Raw genomic sequence first — 7979 nt, 5'->3', positions numbered from 1 at the left:
CTAGAACAATTGGTAATTAAATACAAAATAGAATTCAAAATGCACACTTTATTTGCGTTTAATATACAAAAGATCAGATAATTTACAATCTTATCACAACATAAGAAGAATATAAATGCATTCAATTAAGAACTCGGAACAGGCAACAAAATAAATTATCTTTTGTTACTTTATGTAATAAGCATAAGAAGAAACTCAGTTTTTAAAGTGAAACATTGGCTTAGCATAAAATTGATAAACTTGCAAAATTTAATGCAAGCTTTGATTCTTTAAATATAACTAAAGAAAATTAACATATTTACATATTTTATAGTATACGGATAAAATTCATTACAGTTGGAAATTTATAATAAAACTTTTTCAATGTGTAGTAAGTGAAAATTTAATAATTTAGAATGAATGTTTTTAGGGGATCTAATGCTTCTAAAAATAAGCCTCGTATTACTGAAGAAAAAAGCAAATCGTACTACGTTATTCAATATTCATCCGCATCCATTCACTTTTTCTCAACAAATCCGATACTTTATTGCATTGAAATTTAAATTAATGCTAATCATGAAAGAGCGTCATTTTTCCTATAGGCATTTTGATGACCGTGGTGATCAGACACAGTGATCAAATGCTTTCTAAGAAAGAAAGGATATTTTGATTGGTTGGCCGGCCGAACCAATCGAAGTATCCTTTATCCGCGGATATTTGCATAAAATTAAAAGCCGAAATGATAAGTTATTGAAGGATTCAAGATTTAGTATTTTAAAAATTTATTATAAACTATTACTAGCTTATTTTAAGTAAATTTAACAAGAGTAAAATCTTGTATTAAAATGCAACTGTAAATGGATGCAACGAATAGATGCTTGATTTTTATATACCTTCAGACTATGATAAAATTTCAGAAAATATTAAAATTAAATTTAATGAATATCGACACCATGTACTATTAAATTTCTATTGAGGAATAATTAATATTATGCATTTTACGACATTTTCGAATGTTAAAATTAATAGAGGTGAAAAGGGAAAATCTATTCTATTTTATCACTTTAAAATTTCAGCTCCCATAGTCAAACATCAAATTTAAAATTTAAGCTTAAAATCTTTTCAAAGCATAGAACTACTTGATGTGCACAAATCCTTAAGTTACAAATGAGCAATATTTATTGAAAATATTTTCTAAATTATTTCAGAGAATCCAAGAGAAACATGCATGTTGGCAATTATTTTTTCCTAATCTTTCAAGCAAAGTATAAATATTCGCATATTTTAAATTATCTGAACATAAATATTTAAACATATATCAAATTTTATTGTATTAGAGTTTTCTTTGCGACCAAACTCTTCATACAAAATTTAGAGAGTTTTCGAGGCCATCTACCGAAAATTAAGCATGAAACTTTTTTCCATAATTAAAACCAATATTTCAAAAACGAATGACAATATATTTATGAATAGCAAAATTCAGAACTAGAATTCTTCATACTAGAACTATTCACAAATTAATATATCAAATGTATTCAATCATTTGACAACTCATTTCATAAAATGAAGTTAAGTTCTAGCAATGCACAAGATAATGAAATGGCTTTCACGAGCATAGACATTCAGTACAAAATGAAAAAAAAGGATTACAATTTTTATAACATTTGTTGATAAATTGAGAAGTATACAGAAAACCGTTATGCTGATGTGAACTACAGTTAATCCATTCATAACAATAAAATTCAATTTTTCAAATTTCGTTACAGCAATCGGTGATGAAAAGTAATCTTAAAAATTCGTAATAGCATGAAACGGTTGAAGTGATTGACAATAGAAGAAAGCACAATGCAAATGAAATGATTTTAGTTCTTATTTCAAAGAAATGACAGTTCTATGGCAGTTGTTGCAATTCCTCCCTATATTGGTGGGACAATGAAAGTCCTGTTTGTCAATTTGTTGAGCTCCAATAAGAGATTATGGTTACTAATGCAACTTCAAAGCAAATTTTACCCATTTTGAAGAAAAAATAATGAATTAAACATTCAGTCTTGTTGGAAATTGGATTTAGATTATTTCTAGGAAAATCAGATATACCATTAAATTTTAATTTATCTACACAGAACAAGTTCATCGACCTCGATTGTTTTAAAAATGCTTGTTTCTCGACGAAGTAGAAATCAAGCATGACGCCTGAAGGAAATGAATGCAGAGCATTATTTTGAAATCGCTTTAAGTAGGTATACGAAACTTTCTACACAACTTTAAGATGAAATATCGATTGGTATGCCTAACGCTTGTTAACGCTTAATATACATAATCATAATTTTACAAACCAACTGCATAGGTTGTTTTTCCGAACATAATCAACCTCAAAGGCTCCCAATTCCAATTTACGCTTAATAGAAGATTCAGATGCTGTATGTTGTGGCTGATGATGATGACTTCGGTCAAAACATGGCAACCTCTGAAAAAAATAAACATTTCAATCGATATAGATTAGATCTGAAAGTCAAGAATAACATTAAGTGACAATACACATGATAAATCTGCATTAATTATCCAAAAACCTGAAGAATTTGTTTACGATTTCACTGTTAATAGAAGCGAAAATAGAAATCCTACTTAAAATGTAGATTTAAGTATACCAATAGTTTGTCTTTTGAAAAGCGATTTAAAAATAAACATTTTATCGTTTCAGAATCTTCCAGAAGACCGGCATATATTTAGTCATTATAAGGATCAGAAAGGTTAGCCCTTTAATTGTAGTAATCGGTACATACTGCAAAGCAAATGACCTTGATTGTATTAATGGGTATATACTGTAAAGGATTAAAATTTTACGTGTATATTAAATATCAATTGCAATGCATTTGTTTCGTTCCAAAATAACGATTTCACCGGAGACTGAAAGGAGATATGAAACAGAATTACATCTTTTGCTCATGCCATAGGAGAGGTCAGAGAAAGGTTCCGGCTGTGAAATATTTCCCTAGTGACAATACGGTCGACTCAATTCGCAGGTGGCCAATTACTTCGATAACCAATTACAGAAATTAATCTCGTATGACACGTAGGTCCATTCGCTTCCACTATTGAGAGGTAAATGGAACTGCTGAATATATTTCAATAATTATTTCTATGAAATTATAGCTCATGTATAATTACTGTCTCCAAAATATTTTCTGATGAATCTAAATAAAGTAATTACCGGGTGTCACCTTGTGCTAGTTTTATTGTCATGATGCAATGAATAAGCATCTCCTTGAATTCCATGTACTTCGAACTCATCTTAAGGGAATATCCTCCCCGCATCAAGTAAAAATGATGTATATTGTAGGAGTGTGTTTGGAATCTTGAAAGGCGTATTATTGATGGTGAAGCAAGTTCTTAAAGCAGGAAAGGAGATATGAAACAGAATTACATCTTTTGCTCATGCCATAGGAGAGGTCAGAGAAAGGTTCCGGCTGTGAAATATTTCCCTAGTGACAATACGGTCGACTCAATTCGCAGGTGGCCAATTACTTCGATAACCAATTACAGAAATTAATCTCGTATGACACGTAGGTCCATTCGCTTCCACTATTGAGAGGTAAATGGAACTGCTGAATATATTTCAATAATTATTTCTATGAAATTATAGCTCATGTATAATTACTGTCTCCAAAATATTTTCTGATGAATCTAAATAAAGTAATTACCGGGTGTCACCTTGTGCTAGTTTTATTGTCATGATGCAATGAATAAGCATCTCCTTGAATTCCATGTACTTCGAACTCATCTTAAGGGAATATCCTCCCCGCATCAAGTAAAAATGATGTATATTGTAGGAGTGTGTTTGGAATCTTGAAAGGCGTATTATTGATGGTGAAGCAAGTTCTTAAAGCAGGAAAACGCCATTAATTGTCCGATCTATGAATACCTAACAATAAAGAAGCTCTAATTACATTTTATAATGAAATAAAATGATTGGAAACATTCAGTTCACTGTGACAATTATAACTCGCGCAAACTTACCGATATCGCATTGGTAATTTCTTTCCTGACCATCTAGATACCTTCTGCACATAGAAAGAAGTTGTTGCTGGAACAAAAAAAAAGGTATTCATTCCACATAAGAATTGTGTTATGGCACTGTTCAAATAGACGAGAGATTTATTCACTGCACAGCTCGCTGCTCTAGCATCAATTGCAGGCGATTTCGTCTCGGTTTTGATGGACATGACATTTTATCTCAATCGAGTAAAAACGAAGAAATCAAGAATCTTTTTGGCATAATTAAAATTGTTGAAAGCAGCATTATCAAAGCTCTTACTACTGTAACTACAAAAAAAATCATTGAAATTAACATTTGTTCTTTATGTTCCTTTATTGAAATATGTGTGAAGATGTTCATGTGAAATCAGCCTACTTCCGACACTTGTCACTCAAAAACCACTTGTGCAGAATATGCAGAGGTCATAAACATTTCTCTCGCTTTCAATACATATTCAGATAGCCTTTACGTTTCGATAAGCTTTCAGTCCTAAAGATATGATTTTGTAAAGCTTGAAATATTAGCCCAAGCTCAAACTGTCGATTAAACCTGCTGGATCTCTATTCACGATTCATTCGCAAGGAATTCAAATTCCGACATACACTTGTTAACAGCATCTGTTGTGCCATGATCAGTTCATTTAAAATATGTCAGCATCTGAAAAGATTAAATATTTAAATTAACATGGTAGATATAAACCATCCATTAAAAATTCTAGTGTATATACAATTGCTCTTAATCTACTACAATAATTCAAAAACCTGAAAGCAAAAGAAAGTGCTATCAATTTAAACCTGAAGCTATTAAATTGATATCACTAAGTTAACAATATTAATTTCGAATGGAATTCTTAAAAGCAGTCAGTTCATTCTTAAATCAGTTCGTTTTTTTTTCCTTTTAAGAATGAAACCATTTGCAACATTTGAATTATATTTCTCAAACAATTCATCCAAACACTGAATCTGATCTTTCTGAAAAACTAGTTTTTCTGAGATCTCTAGGCTATTTGCATCAAATTAGCCTATAGATCTCAAAGGCCTATGGTATATCAAATTTATTGATTCTCTGTTAAGCACAAGTGATTACATTTAATAGAACGATATCATTCATTCACCAACGTTATAATGCTCTTCAAAAAGGATTAATTTGCATAGAGAAAAAATATGAAATTTCAGTTAAGATACATTCAATTTTGTAAATTTGCAAATCAAATTGCACTGAATGCTCTATCTAGATGCCTCGAAAAACGAGTTTAATCATTTTCCCAAGAAGCGTATTTTTGCTTATTAGAAGTAATAAGAGATCGAAGAAATATTGTTTGCTTAAATAGTAATACGTTTGCAGATTCCAGAAAGTAAGTTTCTTATGGGCTATGCTTAAACAAAACGGAATTATCTAGAAACAATTTTTTTTGTCTTACCATTTGTGCCGGTATAGATTACCGGAAACTGTTCTTCAGCCATGCAGTAGCTCCCTTGTGACAATTACATGCAGATGTTTGTCACATGCCGACTATTCTGAGGCGTTCAATGACTTCGAATCCTTTAGTCAGGAGCACATATGACCCTGTTTCAATTCCGGTAATTCAAATGGCGAGAAGTAGCTGAAAGGAGTACATCTATTTCAATAAATATTTCAGAATAATTATGTTTCGGATTGGCAGACTTTCTATACGAAATAATTACAAAAGGTTTTCCAAATTCTATGCCGTTTTATTAATCTAAATAGCGAACTTACTTGCCTTTGAATTTTGTCACTACCTTCAACATCATCTGAAAGAATTACTTCAGTGAACTACTGTGTGAAAGGAACAGAAAGCAACACTACTGGTAGGTGACGGAGTGCCTTTATGAAGCAAAATGGCATGGATATAGGTCATGTTATCCAGCCTATCAATAAATAAAGAAAAAATGCGTACATTCTTACAATTATAATTACCATGAATATAATCGCATGATTATATCCAATAATCATCACGATATGATAATTATAAATATCATAACTTACCGATATTACTTCGCACGAAACTGGGAAAAAATTTCGTGCCCATCCAGACAGCTGCCATCCGTATTTTTGTCAAGAGGAAAGGCAGTAGATGTACATACAGGCATTGACCATTGTTTCCAGTAAACAGCATAAAGTGTTCTTTACAGACAACAGATCCAACAACTGTAGGCGATTTTGTTTCGTTGATGATTTCTATGACGTTGCACTTCCCATTGATCTGTGAAAAACCAAAGAACCCAACAGAAACTTTCTGGTATTATAGATCGTTGATTTAAATTTTTACTACTGGTATTCCCGATGCTTTGACACCGAACACTTGTCAAATTTACATTAATGCATTCTGTTCATTTATAGAAGAGGGCACAAGAGAACAACTGCCATGATTGTTTCCTCTGTCATATTAGACTGTACCATGTAGAATCCACATAATTATGGCATTTTCGTCGCTTAGAAACTACTCGAGTGGAATATTCAGAGATTATGAATATTTCTTCCGCATTAAATGTGCATATTTTCATGAATTTTAGAAAGTTACCAATAGTTTGAAAACATTTGAGCGGGCAACTGACTGTTTAGAAAATCGTATGTTTTGAAAGGTTATGAATTACAGAGATATTATTCCGCGCGTTTTTTGTTTCGATTTCAGATAGAATAAAAGGCTTTGCCTCAACTCATTTCATATTTTTTAGCGTTATGAAGTGGGTATTTTTTTTTACATACTCAAGTATAAAGAAGCACAATACGAAATTTATCTGAATAATTTTCAAGTAATTTCGAAGTAGCTTAATTTAGTACAATTTTTATCTCAAATGCTTAGTAACTTAATGAAATTATATTTCTAAAGGTTTTTTTCCTATCCTTTTTGTAACCGATTACTGCCTAATTCATGCATTTTGATTCGTAGACAATTGCAATTCGTTCACATGAAGCCATTCAAACTTCCATTTCCTAATTGCGATATGGAACAAACTAAGTTATTTCCAGATTATTGAAGAGTAAGAATTCAAATAAGCTCGGCTTCTTTATTCAGTAAAAATTAAATGTATCAAAAATATCTGAAAATTAGGATGTAATATTAGAGATCGAATTAAACCAGGGGGTTTTTTTATGAGATGCCAAGTTATTACAATAACTAGAGAATAGTAAATGTACGGGAGGCCAAACAATGAACGAGGTAGTATAAGTTCGGGATTTTAATTTCAAAACTGAGAAAAGATGGTTTACTGTACGAAACTCCACATAATTGAGCCTCCTAGACACGGAGCCATTACTGCTTTTGATGACAAAACAGCGAGTTGGAATTTGAAAGATAAAATGGCAACTTTTAATTTCATTTAGAGAAATTGACCTACTCTCAATTCCCGATAAGCAGTCACTCACTCCAATGCCCTCCTAAATGAGATTATTAAAATATTCAATTTCTTCGAATAAGTTCTATTAAATTAATGTTTCAATTTAAATATAATTTTGAGTATAGGTTTTTGTTATCGGATTCCATCACGGCAAAACTTTTCGGTTTTTGGGGATTTATGTCACTGAAATCACGAATTTAATAGAATTATGAATTTTAATCTAATCTGCTCATTCGAAAATGAATTAATATGGTATCCACCAATTTTTTTCCCCTCACTATAAAGAAGTTACTTCAGTTATTGGTTACAGTCATTACGGGTTATAATTGCCGACTTAAGCAAAAAGTTCCTATTGGATTATCTATTAATTTATTGTTCTATGTTCTCTCTGGTTTGAGATTATTCAAGAAAGGGGGAAACTCAGCATGAATATTTAGTAATGTATCCATCGTATAAAACATTTAACTGTCTACTGATGAGATTTAAACACAAAATAATTTTTTAATTACGAATTAAATTCTTGCATATTAAAACCCAGTTCACTTCTGAATTTCCTAAACATTCTTTCAATAATTTTTCAGCTTCGAAACAACGTATCAAACTCGGAG

The 7979-nt window shown here is 31.3% G+C and overlaps 1 long non-coding RNA gene across 1 annotated transcript; it reads right to left on the bottom strand.

Annotated features, from left to right (window-relative positions):
• Nucleotides 1-3735: 3735 nt before the first annotated feature.
• Nucleotides 3736-6636, bottom strand: LOC129989256 (uncharacterized). The gene is made up of 5 exons (XR_008785744.1): nucleotides 6020-6636; nucleotides 5750-5901; nucleotides 5433-5615; nucleotides 3994-4669; nucleotides 3736-3898 (listed from the first exon to the last, which is right to left on the bottom strand). It is a non-coding gene; the product is annotated as an uncharacterized LOC129989256 (long non-coding RNA).
• Between the last annotated feature and the right edge of the window lie 1343 nt (nucleotides 6637-7979).

The sequence above is a fragment of the Argiope bruennichi genome, chromosome 10 (genome assembly GCF_947563725.1).
Source record: "Argiope bruennichi chromosome 10, qqArgBrue1.1, whole genome shotgun sequence".
In the NCBI taxonomy this organism is placed as follows: Eukaryota; Metazoa; Arthropoda; class Arachnida; order Araneae; family Araneidae; genus Argiope; species Argiope bruennichi.
This window is presented reverse-complemented; position numbering and strand designations above follow the sequence as displayed.